Source organism: Cryptomeria japonica, unplaced genomic scaffold (genome assembly GCF_030272615.1).
Source record: "Cryptomeria japonica unplaced genomic scaffold, Sugi_1.0 HiC_scaffold_230, whole genome shotgun sequence".
NCBI lineage: Eukaryota > Viridiplantae > Streptophyta > Pinopsida > Cupressales > Cupressaceae > Cryptomeria > Cryptomeria japonica.
In genome coordinates, this window is record NW_026729052.1 from 67145 (window position 1) to 87465 (window position 20321).

Here is a 20321-nt window from a genome sequence, read left to right on the forward strand (position 1 = left end):
TGGTGGGGAGGAGAGGCAGAATAGTCTAGCTATGTTTTGCTAATTCCACTCACCTTACTACATATGTCACTATCCGGTTTTAGTAGTTAAGCATCCCGTATAAGACATTGTTTTGTTTGGTTTTGAGCATGCAACAACCTGTATAGGACATGAAATAAAAATAGTATAAAACTTTTTTTTCTCTGGTTTAGAGCATGTCTACCCTATATAAGACATATTAAAAGGTTGTGTCTAGTTTCAGGCATGAAGCATCTCGTATAAGACTTCGTTTTGTCTTGTTTCAAGAATGAACGCCTCACATAAGACATGCCAAATATAGAGCAAAAGTATAATATAAAAGGGGTGATATGTATGGCCCCACTTAATATGTCAACATAGTCATATGTTGATGTCTTAAGGAATCTAGAAACAAGGTTACACGCCTTCAACATAAAGGAGACCTCCTTTCGCCAACAATGTAGTGATTTCTTTAGTGGCTAATATTCGCCAATTGGCTATTTTTTAAAATTTGGAAATCAAAATTTGGCTAATAGTTCAAGTTTTAAGGTAACCTAAATCACCACATTTTTTACAAAATTTTATTTCAGTCATATTTAAATCGCCAGATAATTTATTTTATTAAATTTTTTAACTCAAAGATTCGCCCAAATATTCGATACATGGTTGGATCAGATTCGCCAAAATTTTATTAGTTATTGTAAAAGATTAAATTAATTTGTCAATAATACATCATAATTATTAGTTACTTTAGGGTTCTACCAGCAATATTTAGTTGCCACCACTGATTCAAAATATAATCTAATGACCATCATTGCATTCCATGAGGTAAACTATACCTACAAGTTGTAATGCTCATGAGAGTTGAGTTTCTTTTCAATTGTTGGCCTCAATGGAAATCAATGGTATAAAAACAATTTTGGGACCCATGAGTATTACAAATTTTAAGTACATTTTATCTGACGAAATACAAAGATGGCTATTAGATTAATCTAAATTAATGCTAGTAACTAAATAAACTAGTGTTTGCTCTCCACCTTAAGTATCAAGCACATAAGGGGAATGCACATGGATTCAAGCACACTACCTAGAGCTCACTGTTCAAATTACAATAAGGGTTGCAACCCTAGAAGGCTCACTACCTTACAAAATGATTACAAATATAATTGGAATGTCTAAACAGATAAACAACACCTACAAATGCCAAAATACAGCTTCAGTTAAGCATAAAGTACACAATATTACATTTCTATGCTATACTGCATTGTTTTGTTGTAATCTGAAGCACAAATCCTTTACTTGTGCACATGAAACTATGCACAATCTCTTAAAAATACTTAACACACAATCATCGATATCCAAAATGATAATAGCAATCGCTCTTATATATCGACAACATCAAATTAGGCCATCTACATGTTGGCCCAAAAATGCATAACACACAAATGAAACGTGTTCTCCAAGTCGGCTCAATCCGAACTCCAATGCATATGCGGACGAAAAAGAATTGTCCACATGTTATCCATATGTCAGAAAATAATCCTCAAACACAATTACAACCACCAAGATTAATCCGCATAATGAATATCCACATGTTACTGTTGATGAACATTGTTCTAACCAAAAACATGTAAATCGAATCTTTTATCTTACTCAAGAATCTTCACCAGAGCCCACAAACTTGGAATAAGGTAGATTACACATCCATAATGCTTCTCTGAGATCCACAACACAAAACATTCAACCAAAATGAACCGCTAATCAAAATACTACACACTCTATTGGATGTCTCGTTCTATCTCACCGGACCTCACCAAAGCTCAATCACACTTCCGATATGAACAAATCATGAACTGTGAATGGAATATTTGACATCATTTGTGTTACCCTCCTCATTCTCCTGAGGCATTTATGTTCTCATGTTATTTAAAAATAAGGAGTGTATATTTAGTCCGGGTTTGTGTGATTTTTGGTTTTTGTCTTATTAAATTTTATCTTGAACTGAGCCTCTCAATTGAACCTCATCTAAGTTCAAGGTTCAAGTTCAAGTGGAGCATGTTGTATCGCGGATTTGTTTTTAAAAAGAAAATTTAATGGTCTTAGTGTCAATTGTTATTGAACTTGAATTATTGAACATTTTCAAACGTTCAAGTTCAAAGTTGAGAAAGTCAAGTCTTGCCTGAGTCCCGTCCTTGTAACGCATAAGCTGCGGCATTTTGTTCTCTTTGTCTTAGTTTGTCCTTGTTATGTTCTTTTGAACTTGAACATTTGAACTACTTCTCAGAGGGTTCAAAGTTCAAAGTTCAAGGATTGAATAGCATTGGACATAAAAGTAGCGGACATAAAAATCACGAAGCATCACCATGGAGGGAGTATTCTAGATTTAAAAGGGTGAACTTCGAGGGAATGAGTCGAAAAGAAGATCCTACTTGAGAATAATTATTTCAGGGAAGGATGTGGAGGGAAAAGACTTGCAATTAATGAATTGTCAGAATTAAGTCTTTTCAGAATAATTTGGCATGGATAAGCATGCAGTTACAATCATATCAAATCCTGTGACCGATTTTTAAGCCTGTTCTCAAGTTTTGTTTTATTTAAAAAATAAAAAATAAATACTTGCCTTCTTCATTTGCCTAATTTGGTAAGTAAGGTATTTGCACAGGCGATATTTTTTGTTCTTGTCTCTTTGGATTTCGAGCTTTGCATAAAAGGTGAGTTCAAAATCTTCTTCTCATCTCTATGATTTCTTAAATTGGAAGCTTTTCTTGGTAGTTCAGTTGGTTTAGTTCGTCTCCCTTGCTGTATTTTATTTTGTTGGCAAATTCAAAATCAGACCTAAATTGCCCAAGATAGACCAAAAGTCTTGGTTAGTTTGTACCTTGTCAGAGTTAGGGGACACTTTTATGTCGTCAGTAGACCTAGACGAATTCCATGAAAGGGCACGAAATCCCACTGGTCCTCCTTTAATGCAGAGGATTCTGGATAGTTGGTTAGTGGAAGCAGCAACTTTCCCTCCTGCGGTGTGATGTCCTGAGCTGGTTCTAGAATGCATGAATAGATATGACCCTATTGAGAGATGTGTAAGAAGCACAGATGGTGAGGTTCTGCTTAGGGTTAGTCAGGAGGTTGTTGTTGCCATTATGAAAAGACCTGAGAAGGAGCAATATGAGGATTGGACGGTGTGCAAGTCAAAAGGGATTTTCTCATAAAAGAAATCATTCTATAGGAATGTCATTGCAAGGAACTGGTTGTTAAAGTTTCAAAGAGGAGGTTCTTGACTGCCAAGTCCATTGACACAGGAACATCTAATCCAAGAAGTCAAGGCATAGTCATTTTGTTACATAGAGTAAGGGGGAACCAAATGGCCTTTTATTGGGAAGATTGGATGTACTTCTTCATACAAGTCATTTTTGGTGAGAAAAGATATATTGATTGGGAAAAATTAATTGCAGATAGGTTGCATGAAGGTTTGAGCTGCTTCGGTAAAAAAAACTTCTATATGTCATCATATCTTCTATATTGCTTGGCACATGTGTTAGACTGTGGCCTGGTTTGTACCATTAAGCGTAGGTGGACAATATGAGAATATTTGAATATCACCCGCATCTTCAACAACAAAGGTCCTGTGAAAATTATCATAAAGTGCATGGCATATTCCTAGGCAGGATGGTGTATGAATTGAAGGGAAACATTCATAAAAGATTGTCTAATGAATCTATGCAACTAATTGGTACTAATGGTAGCTTCTTCATACAGTTTCCCAAGTTTATCTACCTAAGGGTAGGGGGTTTTGAAGGAGAACCGTACAAGCTTCCTAGATATGCATTTGACAAACAGATTTTAATGGAAATATGCTGGCAGTTGGCCTATATTGATACAAAGTACAGAGCCAGACATCAACAAGTGTCTCATTTCTAATTGAATTAACTTATTTTATTTGTAGTAGTGTCTCTAATGAATTGAATTTGGAACTAGAATTTAAAAAATTGAATTTTCAATTATATGGTCCGTGAGCAAATTTTGATGCCAAAGGGTTTGTCGCCACCCATCTAAAATTAAGAAAAGATTTTATCCATGTGCCAAATATAGAGGATTTTTGGGCTGATTGATGTGATGAGTTTTAAGTTAGCAAGAGGACACACTAAAGGTTCACCCTACCGCAAGTCATGGCCTTTGAGTTGACAATGAATATTTCTAATGTCAAGGATGATGAGAGTGAACTGATGGATCCTTAGTTTGTGGATGATAGGAAGAAGGGAGTCATTCCAGAAGTGGACTAGGAAAAAGATGAAGAGGACCAGATTCAAACAAGGACATTCCCAGTTATCAAAATAATTGAAAGATGGCTAAGAGAGTGAAGAATCGGAAAGGTCTCTAAGAAAGATTCAACCTCATCCTCTGAAGTCCCATTGGCTAATTCCCATGTTACATCTTGTGTTGCAGGATCATCCAGAACAAAGACTAGAGTTAGTCAGAGTGCTAGGCCGATGGAAATAAAAAATGAACTAGCTCCTACTAGGATCATCAAGGCCATAACCAAAAGCGGAGCTAAGAAATCTCTTGTGTATTCAATGCTAGTTGATTTAGAAGCCTCTCCTAATATGGAAGATCCTTCAGCTCATCCAGACTTGGAGGTGCTAAATGTTGATGCTACAAATGACACTCAGCAAGTGGATAGTTTGGCAAACACTACTACCACATTGGTAGTAAGGAATGAAAAGGAAATTGTAGCTAGCTCTGATGAAACTTCTGTGCGCATTGAACCTCTAATGGTTAGAAAATACCCTAAATAGAAAGAAAAGGAATGTAGTTCCAGTTTTGGTCCCTTTGGAAGATATGGTGAACAAGTGCTTGGGGAAGACTCCCAAAGTGAAGAAACTGGAGACCATTTCAAGAATTGATTTTGATGCTGACAGTGGGAATTAGACTGTAGAGATAGCTTGCCCATTGACAGCTGAGAAAATAGAGGACCCTACAGTCATGTATTTTACTGTTGAAAAGGTGAATTTTGGTACTACTTCTCGGGCCACGGATGTTCTTCATCTTGAAGCTTCGATGAAAAAGATCATAACTAGGACTTGGAAAGATGAAAAGGATAAAAGGGAACTAAAATAAAACTTAAGAAAAATGGCGGAATATATTGACGCAATCCATGGACTAGATCCGGAACCACTATCTGCACAATGAGCATTCTTTGATCCCAAGTCCCCTACCAATCAGAAGTTGCTCATAGAAGTACAAAGGATTAAAATGGTACATGGTGTGGTCCTTGAATGGTTAGATATGATCATGAAATAGGGAAAAGAATACATTAGGTATTTGAGAAAGGTGTATGATGATGTTGCTTAAGTTATCCGAGAGTTGGGAAAGGAAAACACAACTTGGAAGAACAAAGAAGCCAAGTGGGCCCGAATAGTACCTCACATGGAAGAAGTTCAAAGAGATGGCGTAATGAAGTTCCTTGCAGAAAAGCCTTTATAGGGATTTAATAAAAATATTCTGTACATTTGCAAAACTAACATTGAATGGATAAATTCGGTAATAAAACTGGGCTATGAGGAATTTGTTAAACTTGAGCAAGAATCGTCTGAATTGTTACAAAACATGCTTAATGATCTAAAATGCATTGGAGTGAAATATATGAAAGAGGATGGAAAAACCGTTGACACTGGTGAAGCCATAAGAAAATATTCTGAAGTGCAAATTGATATGGTTAGGAGTGAAACGGTGGTCACCAAGAAAGATTTCTCCGCCATTGCTAAAACCGAATCCTTACTGTTTTTATGCATAGATCATTTGAACAACCATGTGGATAAAGTAAAACAGGTGCATAGTGATAAGGAGGTTTGGCAACAACGAATTTTACATGTAGTCATTCCGACTGAACCTGTCATCCAGTAATTAATGGAGGCATTCATGGAGTGGAAGACGGATCAAACTAGTCGCATGTTGCCATGAATTGGATAACCGTTCCCGTGTTTTTTTTACTTTTTGTTGTTTTTAGTCAGAAAATGGTTTTATAAGTTAGTTGTAAAAAAAACTATTTTACTTACCCTCAGGCAGAGCGATGTAACTCTGTGGTTACTGAGTGGTTAGGGTGGAAAGTTTAGCTATCCATAGCATGTTCATCTTCATCAAATGGGAGTCTTTTGCATCTGCACCTTGTCTGTATTACAGGTGGACATACATATAGGTAAACGCTCTTGATGATACTATGTCATCAACCTTCACCAGACTCCATCTCCAATCTCGTCATTCTCCTCTGACTCCCTCTGCTCAACCTTGCCTTCTCCCAGATCACCTTGGAACATATCTCAACCATTTTTTCAAAGAGACAAACCCATCCTTCTTCATCTGTATTGGCAACACAATATGCCTTCTCTGTCGGTCCAATGCATATCCCTGACCTTATGCACTTGAGGCATTCCTTTGATTTACCGGTAGTTCTAGTGTGAGCCTTTCAACACTTTCCTTTACCTCTTCTTCCTTATCTCTCAGAACTATGATGCACACTATGCATAATAGCTGATAATCTCCACTTGCCGATGGAGTGACACCTTGTCATCTGCATCATGTAATGCACTCATGTGACTTCCCTATTTGTGCAGCACATCTTCAAACAGGCACATGTGATCCGGTGTGGGCACATGCATTGTCAGTCATCTCTTCACATGGTGACTGCATCTTCATCCGGTGGGAGTCATGTTGTTCTACAACCACACAGCATACCAGTGACCAGCTCATTCTTCTCCTCTGGTGTTCATGTGATTTAGGTAACATTCTGCCTCTTCATCACAAACAACAGGTCAAGAACCTTGCCCATCCTGCTTGTACACTGGTCATGAGTTTTCCAGTTGGCAACTACACACTGTCAACACAACACTTATCAATTGACATCCATTCCTTATCAGTGATACACTGTACTGATAACCTTACCATTTCTTCCACACATGTCAGGCACTAACTTGTGTACTGGTGACTCCAGTGATCATTCCTCTGAATGAAATTCTCTTCTTTACCTTAATGGTGCTCTGCAACACAAGGTGGTATCAAAGATATCTCATTTTGTACTCCTTCATGGCAGTGTTGCACATACATCTCTCATACCGGTTGACATCAATGACAACACAATGTCAACATTTCAGGCTTCAAGGAGTAAGCCTGGGACAAGGTGGGCAGGATGTAGTGCCCCTCCTTGATTCATCTTTCCTTTTTGTGCATCGATAGACGACATGGTTATAACTTAGACTATTCTACAATGCTTTTGATAGATTTTATAGATTGATCTATGATTTGGATTCCCTATGGTTGATGACAGACGTGTCATATTTGCAGTTGACATTATGGTTTCATATGGAAGATGACATCCATGGATTATTATTATGATGGTCTATTATTTGCCGGTTTATATGCTTATGCAATATTCACATTTTATTTTGGTGATATGATGGTTGCATGCTATGTGCTAGCCTCACTTTATGATTACACTGGATGAGTTGATGCTATAATTCTCGTGACTATCTTATTTGTGTATTTGTGATAGAGACGATGTCATATCACTCATTGCGAGCACGATATGATCTTGTGATTCTCTTCACTTTCCTGATCATTTATGATATATGTTATTTCATATGTTGTCATCATCAACTCCACCTAGCTTGACAGGTCTAAGTGTGTCCATCACAATGGCAAGTTGATAGGAGGTAACATGAAATCGCATTCTACACTCTAGGTTTAGGTTGGTATCCTGTCAATCGTGGTATTGTCGTTAGAGTTGTCTCGTGGTATTTTATGTTACCCTATGTTGGGTTGTCTTGAGGAGTTGTGATTATTGGTTAATTAAATTATTAAAAAATTAATTAGTTTATAATAATTAATTAAATCAATGATTGGCATTAATATTTAATATTAATGTGTGATAGCTATTATTAGGGATATTTTATTATCTATGCTTATTTTATGGATTTATATTTAATTGGTGATTTATATTGTTATTGTTATTTTGTTTAATGATTTATTATTTAATCCCTTTTGGATTTATTATTTATTTATATAGTTGTGGCTTTAATATTTGATTGGCCACTTATATCCTATTGTGCCTTGGTTTATTTACTTAATTGGTTGTTTATATTATTTTAATTCCTTTTACCCCTTTGGGTTGTTTATATTTCTATGAATTTGGATTGTGGAGTCTTGGCTTGGCTTGGATTTTGAATTGTTGCACTTCATCGAATTCATTTTCCATCACTTATATACTTCCAGGTTGGAGATATTACTCCCGTGTTATCTACATGTCAATTTTGAGACAAGCTTGTTTGCACTGTGTCTATGTAAAGATTGTTTGCAGGGGTTGGGAAAATTGATTATGTTGTAAGATTATTTACATGGTAAAGAAGAAATAAGTATATTGGGAATTATTGTTTATAATGGCTATACTTCTGGTGTTGTCGTCAATGGTTTTTGTATTTTTCACGGTGTGATATCATGCTTGGATTCTATATCCCTTGTGCGTATTTGTTGAGTTGTAAGAGTTGTCTTGTGTCTCTTCTAAGTCGAATTTATGTCATAATTAATAATTTAGTGTATCCTCAGCTGAGTCGTATCCTCTGATTTCCATATTTCTGAGTCTTGCTTTGCGTATACGCTTAACTATTGTACGAATACGTTGAAACTATATATTTGCTATTCTGGTAGGTGAATGCATTGTTTTAGTAAATATACGCGTTGCCAAAGTTTGCAAAGGTGTCATTATTTATGGTATATGTGCTATCATTATATTTTAATTCACCAGTCTAGGGGTCAAAGGCGCTCTTTGAAGCCTGAGTGTGTTGTTTCAGTTACCTAATGTGTTGATGTGGTTCACACAAGCATTGTTTCATTAGTCATATGCGCTAAAGTACCTTATGAAGGCATTGTTTTGGTTTCCATATGCACTAATTTGTTGAGAAAATGTATGAAACTGCTTTGCCTGGCTTTCTGAATCCTTTTTTATTTCTATATTTTGATTTTCAGTATCCAAAGACTATCATTTTGGGTTTCCTGAGTTGTCCCAAGACTAGCTATTTGATCTAAATTGTGTATTTGTATTGTTGTATGGTTACAAGAAAGATGTTGTGCCTTGCATTTATTTTCTCTTGGGCTCATATTGAGTTTACTTTTGATATTATGATAATTGCATGATGTGTGCTCCATGTTGCTTGTGAGGTTGTGATTAAATGGCATATGGCATTCGTGTCTTTTGATTATAGCATATTGGTTGTTAAACCTCGGCTATCCAGTTATGCTGCATTGAGAGCCCTTGTTATGTGATATGTTACCCTAAGGTCTAGGTGCATGCTAGGGGGAGTGGGCTTCCAAGTGAGTGACTGGGGTCATGAGAATTAGACTACTAGGATTATTTATGTTTAGTACTACGGTCTAGACCACTAGGATAGCTCATTGAGAGTTTACCTTGTAATCAAACGATAACATAAGTAAACTAACCCTAGGTGGGATGGGTAGAGGTAAATCACCATAATAAGATAAGAGTTGACTTGTGGCCTCAAATCATATCCCTAGTGTAATTATATTAATCTGGGAATGGTTGGGAAGACCTTGGTTATTACAGGTAAGTCGAACTCCCTTGATATCCTCAAAGGTAGGGATGGCCTGGCATGTGTATCATGGATGTCGAGACATTTTCCCATTGGTTGCTTTATGGTGATAGTGTGTGATGGCACTCCTTCCCTACATGTAGGTCCTAGCACCTTAAGCCTTATTTATTGGAGAAGCCTCTGGAGATCTCATGCTTTTGATTTAGCCATATGGTGTGTTGGTGTGTTGGTGTATTGTTCTTGTGGATTTCACTTGAGGGAGTTTGGTTTTATCCTTTGGTTGTTAGGTTTCAGCCTAGATCTAGTGTGTGTGTGGGATCTTGTGTCATCTCCTAGCATGAGGGGTGGTTCCTTATGGTTCCACAAGTTCAGGTGGTTTGATGCCTTCTTCCATTAGGATGCTCTTCATTGGTTTCTCTTGTGCGTGGAAGTAGATTCCTTATCTCTTCAACTATTGGATGGATTCTCATAGTGGATTGATGTATTATGATACGTATGGCATTCATGATATAGTTGTATATGTAGATTGAGTATCATAAATTTGATATAATGGATATTTGATCCTTATGTAATATGTTATATTCATTGTTATATCTATGTTGTATCTTGGATATTGTTTAATTATGGAATATGGATCTAGATTCATGGTTGAATGAATTGCCATTTGATTAGGCTTAGTTGGGATAAAGTTAATTCTCTTCAATGTTCTAATCCTTATGAAATTAGTATTTGTTGGAGGTGTATGTTTATTTAAGTAATGGTATCGAGATACCCTAGGGAATGTTATTGATGTATTGTATTTAATCTTGCTTGCATAATGTGATCTTATGTTCATGCTTAAGATGAATATGTGCATATTTAGTAGATAGATGTTTAATTCATATGTGCTCTTAGTTGATTATGTTGCATTAATAGATGAAGTTAAAAAATATTATTATCTCTATTTGCATGTTACTTAGCTATGTTTTTCTAGGGTATTTTGGTAGGCATTACATGCTTTTACATTTTCTATCTCGGGAGACCCAACTTCTAGAGGTCATAACTTTTGACCTAGGTATCCAATTGACAAACCATTTGAATCTCCAAAAAGCTTGCAATGTGCTCTATCAAGAAAAAAAATTCTATTTTATTTATATACACTTTAGGACCACTTTGGAGCCTCTAAGACCTTCAAAATTGACTTCAAAAATTTAGTTGCCAATTAAAAAAAAACTTTAATATCTTTGAATATAGGCATGATCTTGCAACAAAAATTTATCAGCATGATTATCTAGACAATCCAAAGCTTCAAGGAAAATTTTGCATTAATTCATGCTCAAATGAAAAATCACTATAAATAGTAGCCTTATGTAAATGCAAGGTTGAGACACCATTTTCCTGACAAATTCTACCTACCAACTCGTAAGATAGTTACTTGGATAATCTCAACACCCAAAATGAGGAGGAAAAAGAACATTAAAATTTAGATCTTGAGAGAATATGCAACTCCTGTGAAAAAGGATGGAAAAAGAGAGCAAAAAGTTGAAAACTAGAGGAATATGAAGAGGGCACCTTAGTTCCCAGACGGAGAGATTTAATATGAAAAAGTGTATAGCTTCAAATGTGAGGAGTTTCTTTTGTTTTTCTTGTATCGAATTTGTAGAGAATAAGTTTTTGTTGTAAGACAATTACAAAGCCTAAGAAAGTATGTTTTGATGTTTCTTATAACTAGTTGTTAAATGTAGGGATTTGTCTTAATTTATATAAAGTAGTCTCCAACAAGATTTCCTACAACAAATTGTTTCTTTGATTCATTTTTTATTCATTTAAGTGCTAATTTTTTCTTTAAAGTGTACTTCAAGTTAGGCAGATAGCTTCACTACTACAATGATTGACACCTATTGAGGATTATGAATTGTTCATATGCATCACAAAATCTATGACATTTGTGGTGGATTATATGACAATTGGCTATTCTTGGAGGTAGCATCCAATGCATGCAAGGGGTTTGCATGTATTTAAGCTCTCTACATGTTGACGGAAGTGTTTTCATGTAACATGGGTGCCCTAGTTGGAGATTTTGTGATGGGTATATAATCCTGATTCACATGCATGCAAGAATCGTGTAAGTCAGGAAAACACTTACAGTTGTTAGATTCTTGCCACATGGATCTTGGAATCTATCTTGGGCTCTTTCTCCTATGCAATGAAAATAAAAATATTTTTTATATTTTATAGTTTGCATGAGACTATTTTCTATAGGTATAAACTAAAATATCAAAATATTGTTTAAATATAGAATGAATAATAGTTCCTTCAAATTGTTCCTAGCATTTTGGCATCGTTGCTCAAGAAAAGTGTTAAAGACATGATATCCTAGCAAGTTTAGTTAGGACTAGGCAACTACCCTTAATTTGCATTATGCTAAATCATATAGATCCATTAATCAAATAAAAGATGAGAAACGTATATTTGTCAAACAAACTATAGTAAATAGTCTAATAACCCAAAAAAATTGAAACAAGAAGTGAGGCTACAATTAGTTAACAAACAAATGAAAAAAAAAAAGATAATTAAACTTGATCTAAAGAAATTTGTGAATGAATCAATTACTATAAATCAACAAATGATCACAGAAAAATTATACCTTGAATCACCACCTAATATTCCATTAGTAAAACCAAAAATTCCAAAATCTTCAATTGTAGCCTCCAAGTGGTCTTTCAAAGACTATCACTTTTGAGTTTGCAAAACAATTTGAAGACTTATATAAATTACAAAGTGGTAGGATTTAAGAAAATTAAAAAACAACATAACCTCACCTTCATCTTATTGGGTACCTTGAAAAATTTTAATTATGGTTGACGCATATAGAAAGAACAATAATTTAATGATCGATCCTTGGCCAATAATGATCTCATCTCATCCTATGCAGGAAGCCCATTGAAGAATATAATTCATTTAGCTCTACCAATGTTTTGAGAACAATCTGTTGAAGATCTTGACATGTTCTTCTCTGACTTTGACGTTTTGTGTTGGAACTATAATTACCAAAGTGATGCTTAGAATCATAAGTTACTTCCAAAGATGTTGCATTAGACTTGGATGATACTCTATCTACACATGGGATATCAAGGAATGGTTTTTTATGAAATATATAGATTATAGAAAGACAAATGAATAAGGAGTATAAAATATCTAAAGAAATGTGTGAATGAATCAATTACTATAAATCAACAAATGAACACAGAAAAATTATACCTTGAATCACCACCTAATATTCCATTAGTAAAACCAAAAATTCCAAAATCTTGAATTGTAGCCTCCAAGTGGTCTTTTAAAGACTATCACTTTTGAGTTGGCAAAACAATTTGAAGACTTATATAAATTACAAAGTGGTAGAATTTAAGAAAATTAAAAAAAAACATAACCTCACCTTCATTTTATTGGGTACCTTGAAAATTTGTAATTATGGTTTACACATATAGAAAGAACAATAATTTAATGATCGATCCTTGGCCAATAATGATCTCATCTCATCCTATGCAGGAAGCCCATTGAAGAATATAATTCATTCAGCTCTACCAATGTTTTGAGAACAATATGTTGAAGATCTTGACATGTTCTTCTCTGAATTTGATGTTTTGTGTTGCAACTGTAATTACCAAAGTGATGCTTAGAAGCATAAGTTACTTCCAAAGATGTTGGATATCAAGGAATGATTTTTTATGAAATATACAGATTATAGAAAGACAAATGAATAAGGAGTATGAAATATAGAATTTACTTCCAAAAATTATAAAATATCTGACAGTAGGAGTATGACCAAACCATAATTCATAAGGAGTCTTACTAGTATCACCTGTTATGTGTACTTTGTTGACAGTGTATACCGCAGTATTGACAGCTTCTCTCCAATAGATATCAGGCAATTTGGCTTCCATCATCATTAATCTTATAGCATCTAAGATAGTTATATTTTTCCTTTCCACTATTCCATTTTGTTGTGGAGTTCTAGGTGCAGAAAATTGTCTTTTGATTCCATGCTTCTCACAAAAGTTGTTAAACTCATCGGATGTAAATTCACTACCTTGATCTGACCTTAAACATTTTATCTTCAATCATGTTTCTGTCTCAACCATAGCTTTGAAAATTTTGAATTTCTCAAGAGCTTCTGATTTTTCTTTCAAAAATGCAACCCACGTCATTCTATAATAATCATCAATAAGCAACATAAAGTATCTATCACCTTGAAAACTTTTAGTCCTTGCCAGCCCACATAGATCAGTATGAATGAGATCAAGAATTTTATTAGATCTATCATGTATGCTTCTAAAATTTTAATAAGATAAATAATTATAAATTCAAGTAATTCTAATAAACTTTATAAGTAATAGAATATTTTTTAATTATCATTTGTAATTTCATAAATAAAATAAAATTCAAATCTATGATTAAATTCTAAACAAAACAATCTAAATGACAAGCAAAAACCTATAAAAAATTAAATAATAATAAAAATAATAATTTATTAAAATTAATTTTCAAACTTAAATCTAAATAAAAGATTAAAATACAATAATCGAAATGAAAATTTAAAATATGACAAAATAAAACTATTAATAAAAATAGTAATTTATAAATATTAATTGTAAATAATAATAATCTTATTAAGTTTATACATAAAAATGTAAAAATATTTAAATATATAATTTATTATTTATTACTTAAATTTAGTACATATCATATTTAATTTTTTTTTTTAATGTATCTCAATTTTCATGTTTTATTTCAATTAAAATATAAAATTTAATATATAATTTTAATAAATATGTATGCATTACGTTTATTATGTACATGTGTTATATATAAAATAAATGTAAAACTTTCTATTTAAAAAGTTTATTTAATAAAAAATATTTTTAATTAAAAAATAATAATATGAACCACTTGTTTTTGGGGATGATGATTGTCTATTTAATATTAAACGAATTATTTAAATTGGAAAATATTATTTAATTTTTTCCATAGGGAAAATAACGATAGCGTGTCCATCTTGGTAAATTTAATATTGAATGCATTAAATGGATATCTGCAAAGCTTCTCGAACTTCAACCATATTTATAAAATAAACTTACATCGTCAATTTCTATGTGGATATGATTTTAACGGTAAGTAGGACAAAATCTCAGGAACTTAAAATAGCGAACCATGTTGTTACGAACAAACGAAAATCAGTGCCGATGGAAAACGATGGTGATGGAAAACGATAAAAACAATGAACTAAATTTAAGTACATTTTATCTGACGAAATACAAAGATGGCTATTAGACATAGAAATAGAGAGTAGACATAGAAATATGAAGGGGGCGATAGAGAGGGAGAGAAAAAGATATATGAAGAGATAAAGGGAGATATTGGCACAACAATTGTGCAACAAATTCTTGTAGTAAATGAGGCTGATTGGTACAACATTTACAAAATTATATTGTTTGTGCAACAAAGGTCTTAATGGGGAAGTGATAGCTCCAAATCAACTACACGTCTACTTAGAAGAAACCAAATGTTATTGAAACAAAACCTTTGAATGAAGAAGATAATAGGGTTGAATAACTAATAGGCTCATGTTATATTTGCATTGGGAAGATAGGGAGAGCAAGGGAGAGATATTAATATAAAGAGGTAGAGATAGAGGGGGAAGAGTAAGAGAGATAGGAGTAAGGAGATAGAGATAGGGGATAAAGTTAGAGAGGAAGATAGTTATGTATATATATAGGTAGAGATGGATATGGACATGAAGTGAGATATGAAGAGGAGAGGGGGAGATAAAAAAGAGAGGAGAGAGTTTAAAAGAAGGATGGAGAGAGAGAATGAGAGAGGGAAGATATAGAAAAATAAAGATAGAGATAGGAAGTAATATATAGAGAGAGATGGAGAGAGGGAGATATATAAGAGGGGATAGAGATGGAGCGATAACAAGATATATATATATATATATACAGAGAGAGAGAGACAGAGATAGAGAGACAGAGACAAACAGAGAGAGAGGGGTAGTGATGAATATAAAAGGAGAGAGGAAGACAAAGGGAAATATATAGAGAGATAGAGAAAGGAAAAAAGAGAGGTAAAGATAGAGAGTTATGGAGATAGACAGGGAGAGATGAAGAAAGGTAAAATGATAGATAAAGATGGAGAGGTATGGATTTAAATAGGGAGAGATAGAGAGATGGAGATATAAGGAGATATAGAGAGAGAGGAATAGAGACATATAGAGAGATAAAAAGGTAGAAAGATCTACAAATAAAGAGAGAGAGAGAGAGAGAGAGAGAGAGAGAGAGAGAGAGAGAGAGAGATCATATGGAAAGATATACGTACAATAAAATATAATATTTAATGATAATATGTATAATAATAAAATAATTATATTATATATAATTTATTTTGTATCATTATAAATGTATATCATATATTGTATTATATTTATGTGTTAATTTAATTTGTAGTTGGGGAAGTGGCCCAATTAACATTCATGTTCCAACAATGGTTCATTAGATTTCATTAATGAAGATAGTCCACTAAAAATCATCTTGTTGCCCACTAGTATACCCAATAAATTATTGGGGCATTTTTGCATAAATATTGGATAATTATACAATTTTTGTGGTGGTCAAAGTGAACAGTTAATGAGAAAATGTAAAATATGTATCAAGACCTCAACTTAAAATGAACACTTTCTTATCCTTGCATGCACAAATCCCATCACATTTTTCATAACTACCCAAAAGCCAAACAATAGCTATAAACACCTAAGTCTCATACTAAGAAAAAAAAAAAAAAACATCTAAATTCAATGTATTGTTTAGAAGCTTAAGGTGACTACTCGTACTCTTCCCCTCTATAAAAATATATTAACTATTAATTATAATAATTAACATACTTATATTTAATAGTTTTATTGTAAAATATAATATATATTAATATTTAATAATTTATAATATATATTAATAAATATAATTATAATATTATTTTTAATAATAAATAATACACTTATAAATTAATAAATAATTAAATTAAAAAATTAAACTATTCTCTTTATTAAAGCGGATAAGAGTAATATTTATATTATGACAATTTCATTAATAATAGGTAAATTTAATTTAAAAACATTTTTTTTATATTCACTATCGTGGAATCTTGAGGTGTCCTCGCCGAAGCGAGACTAATCTCCGCGTGTGTAGGACTGGGTCACAAGGTAGCAACACACACGACTCGAACTCAAGACCATGGGGAGCATAACCACACCTTAAGTTGCGATCCACGAAGGGGCGACCTAGGACCAAGCCCTTTTAAAAACAATTCATTAAAATTAATTATTAAAAAGGATAATAATATAACTTAAAAAATTAATATGTCTATTAATTTTTATAATTTTTATCCTTATTCTAATTAAGACCATTGGACTATTTGATATTCGTTCAACTATGAAATTTACAGTTAAGATAATTAATAGCAAAGAAAAAGAGGAACTCTTAGCTTCTGCCAAAAACTTTATACTGAAGCTGGGTGAAGGTTGAGGCCCTAACATTGCCATGATACAATCCCAAGAAAGTCCTATAACAACAGATATTGAATTATTTGAATTTGGAAGATTTCTATTTGTAATTAGACTTATGAACTCACTTCAATGTTATGTGGAGCAAATATCCAAATACGTATACAAGGCAACAAAAATAATTTAAATGTCCTTAACTTCCATGTATATCAGACAGCAAAAATAATTTAATACTCTCAAGTCAAATATCTTTTAACTCAAAAACTTATCCCACAGCCTTCTTGGCAAGCATAGTAAACAGATGGCAAAGAGACAGTTGGGAATGTTTGAAATTCGTGCCCTATCTTTTTATGAGTACGCTGAAAGACTCTTAGCATGCTCTGACAGAAGGCAAGGGGCTGACTGGACTTGAGGACCCACCATCACACAGATTTCAAAGGCAAATTGTTCTGGACCCGACAGTGTTGGTAGAGTAATAACATCGATGGTACTAACGGCCCGGGGAAAATGTGTCGGGTCGCCCACTGAGGCATCATTTATCCAGGAGTTAAACCGTCGAAGAAGATGAATTGACGGAAAGATGGACGATTGTGATTTATTGAATCATCTTCCATTCCGTGTAAAGAATTTTGTACCCTTAATATTTGAAGTGAGCTGCTCAACTTCATATAGAATACACCTTTCGTGTAAATAAAAATAAAAATTATCATAATGGGCGGCAAAAACTACAGTTAACAGGTGAGAATTAAAAAGATTTCGTACACTTGGTTTTGTTCAAACGGATGTTATCAGTTGTACGAGATGCCGTTTCACGTTAGTTTTGGTCACGAGATGTTATCGCGATGCTTTTTGTCCCTCAAACAGCATTTCGCGGGTAAGTTGAGATTACCTAGTTATTAGCAAAAATCCAATCGACAAAATTAATTATATAATCGGATTTTGTCAAGCCCATCTTGCTTTAATTATATAATGAAGAGAGCAGCGGAGAAGGAAAGATGAGAGAGTCGGGGAACAAAACGGTAAGTTAGTTTTTATACTAAGCTGGAAAATAATTAGTTTTTTAATCAAGCTTGTGCACTACATGAGATTTCTGACTATTTCTTGTCATTTGTGCTGCGTTAATGTCAGTTACGAAGAGATGCCTTTGCCAACAGAGATAGATGCACAATCGTATCTGATTTCGGTAAAAGAGCATTTCAAGGATGATACAGGAGAATTTGCACAGTTTATTCAAATCTGCACAGAAGAATTTGCACAGTTTATTCAAATCCTCAATGATTTTGGGTCAAAGACGTATGTAATCATTTCAAATCTTTATTTAGGGCTTCCGAATTTTTAACTGATAATGTATTTTACGCTCTTTGAACGGGCATTTTTGCTTAATTTGCAGATGTGATGCGATTGGGGTTCAGCTGAGCCATGAACTTCTTTTAAGTTGCAATAAATTCCTCCCAAAAGATTAAGGTAATTCTGAATATGATTTCTTCTAGTTTATTCATTTTGATGGTGGATTATAGAGTGGGGTGTGATTTGAAATGATATAAAGGAAAAATTATTGTGATATAGAAACTACATTGTCTTTAATTTTATTAAAAACTTTTTTTAACATTTGAAACCTACATTTTATATGCATTTCTTGTTTTGAATTGTTTGGATTTGTTCTAGTTATGATGAATTGGTATATAAGTGCTGAGTAAAATGTTCTCTTAACAATTGAAGATTCTGTAACTCCTCATTGATATTTTGATTTGTCATAGCAGACGCCCTTCCAAAATGAAGAATATATACGCAAGGGATTATTTGAAACAAATCAGGCATACTGGATACAGTGGGTGAGAGCTTATCATTCGGTGTTGGGTGCTCCCTATTTATGACAATAGTATACATGTTTATTATTTTGTATTTAACATTGTCAAATTGTGAATTTTCAGATTTGAGTTGGACATTCTCATAAAAAATTCAAGCGTGTACACGAGTTACTGGAAAAGCAACATGACAACGCAACTCAGACAAGTGCTCATTTCAGAATTGAAGACCACCTGACAGGTAGGTTCTTTGTAAGAGTTGTTGTACTTAGAGTCACAAGTTGGGTATTTAGTTTTGGTTGGTTGCAAATGTGATGAGTAATATGTCAACATTCGGCCATTGCAGCTATGAATTTAAGGTGCATTGAGCTCATTTATAGTAATTGCGGGCTTCGTATAATAGATCTGTTGCTTGAAAAGCCAGATCGTTGTTTACCAGTAATTGTGAAACGTCTTCAACAAAAGCATGAAGAATGGGTCAATTATCGGACCAGATTCAACAAAGGTTGGGCAGAAAGTACTATCAGAGATCTTTTGACCACCATAGTCCCTGCTTTAACCAAAGAGATGCAAAATGTTTGAGCAAAAAGAGGAGAACCCACTTCCATTTATGATTTGGAATATATTATGGGCAGATTGTTGTATATAATATTAATTTCTGACATCTGAATCTCTATGTGCTTCTTGTTGGAATATTTAATTTCTCTCATTTGGCATGAGAATAATTGTAATGAAATATTTATTTCTAAATTGTCAAACATGGTTGAGTTTTCTCTCAATCTCTATGTGATTCTTGCTGGAATATTTTATTTCTATCATTTAAAAAGAGAAGCATTGTAAGCGCAGGTTTTTTTTTTCAATAAGATTCGTAAATATACATTTTATACGTTAAGTTTGTAATTTATACAGACTTATATGATAAGTTTCTAGAATTTCTAAAATTTGTTGTTTATTAAAGACCTCTATTTATTGAGGTGATCGAAATGCATTCTTCATCTCTCATCGTTTGATCAATCAATCCTTGGTCATGATCAAGAACTTCCTATGATGTCTGAAATTAAATAAAAGAATCCTGTGCGTTAAAGAACGAAATTGAATAGAAGCATCTCTGCTGATGATCTGCAGATCATAACTAGTTCAGAACATTTATAACAGTATAATACCTTCAATTGGTATCACACCTTAGAAAAAGACGAGAAGTTTTAGAAGAATAGAGAGAAGAATGAGAAGAACAGAGAAAAATATTAATGCATTAAATAATCAATTGAAACAAGAAATCAATTAAAATTAACAAAAAGACAATGAAACTGTATTTGTAATTCAAGACATGTCAATCAATTTCTCTTAGGATAAGTAGTGTTGTACGTGTTTTAAAGAGGCATGGACTATTCTTAT

General features: G+C 33.5%; 1 long non-coding RNA gene across 2 annotated transcripts; it reads left to right on the forward strand.

Annotated features, from left to right (window-relative positions):
* The first annotated feature begins 18015 nt into the window (after positions 1 to 18015).
* LOC131058444 (uncharacterized) lies at positions 18016 to 19698 on the forward strand. 2 transcript variants are annotated; one of them, XR_009367466.1, is made up of 6 exons: positions 18016 to 18140; positions 18250 to 18414; positions 18512 to 18585; positions 18882 to 18953; positions 19053 to 19167; positions 19273 to 19698. It is a non-coding gene; the product is annotated as an uncharacterized LOC131058444 (long non-coding RNA). The 2 variants fall into 2 exon arrangements; XR_009367465.1 differs by having other exon boundaries at positions 18250 to 18585.
* Positions 19699 to 20321: the final 623 nt, after the last annotated feature.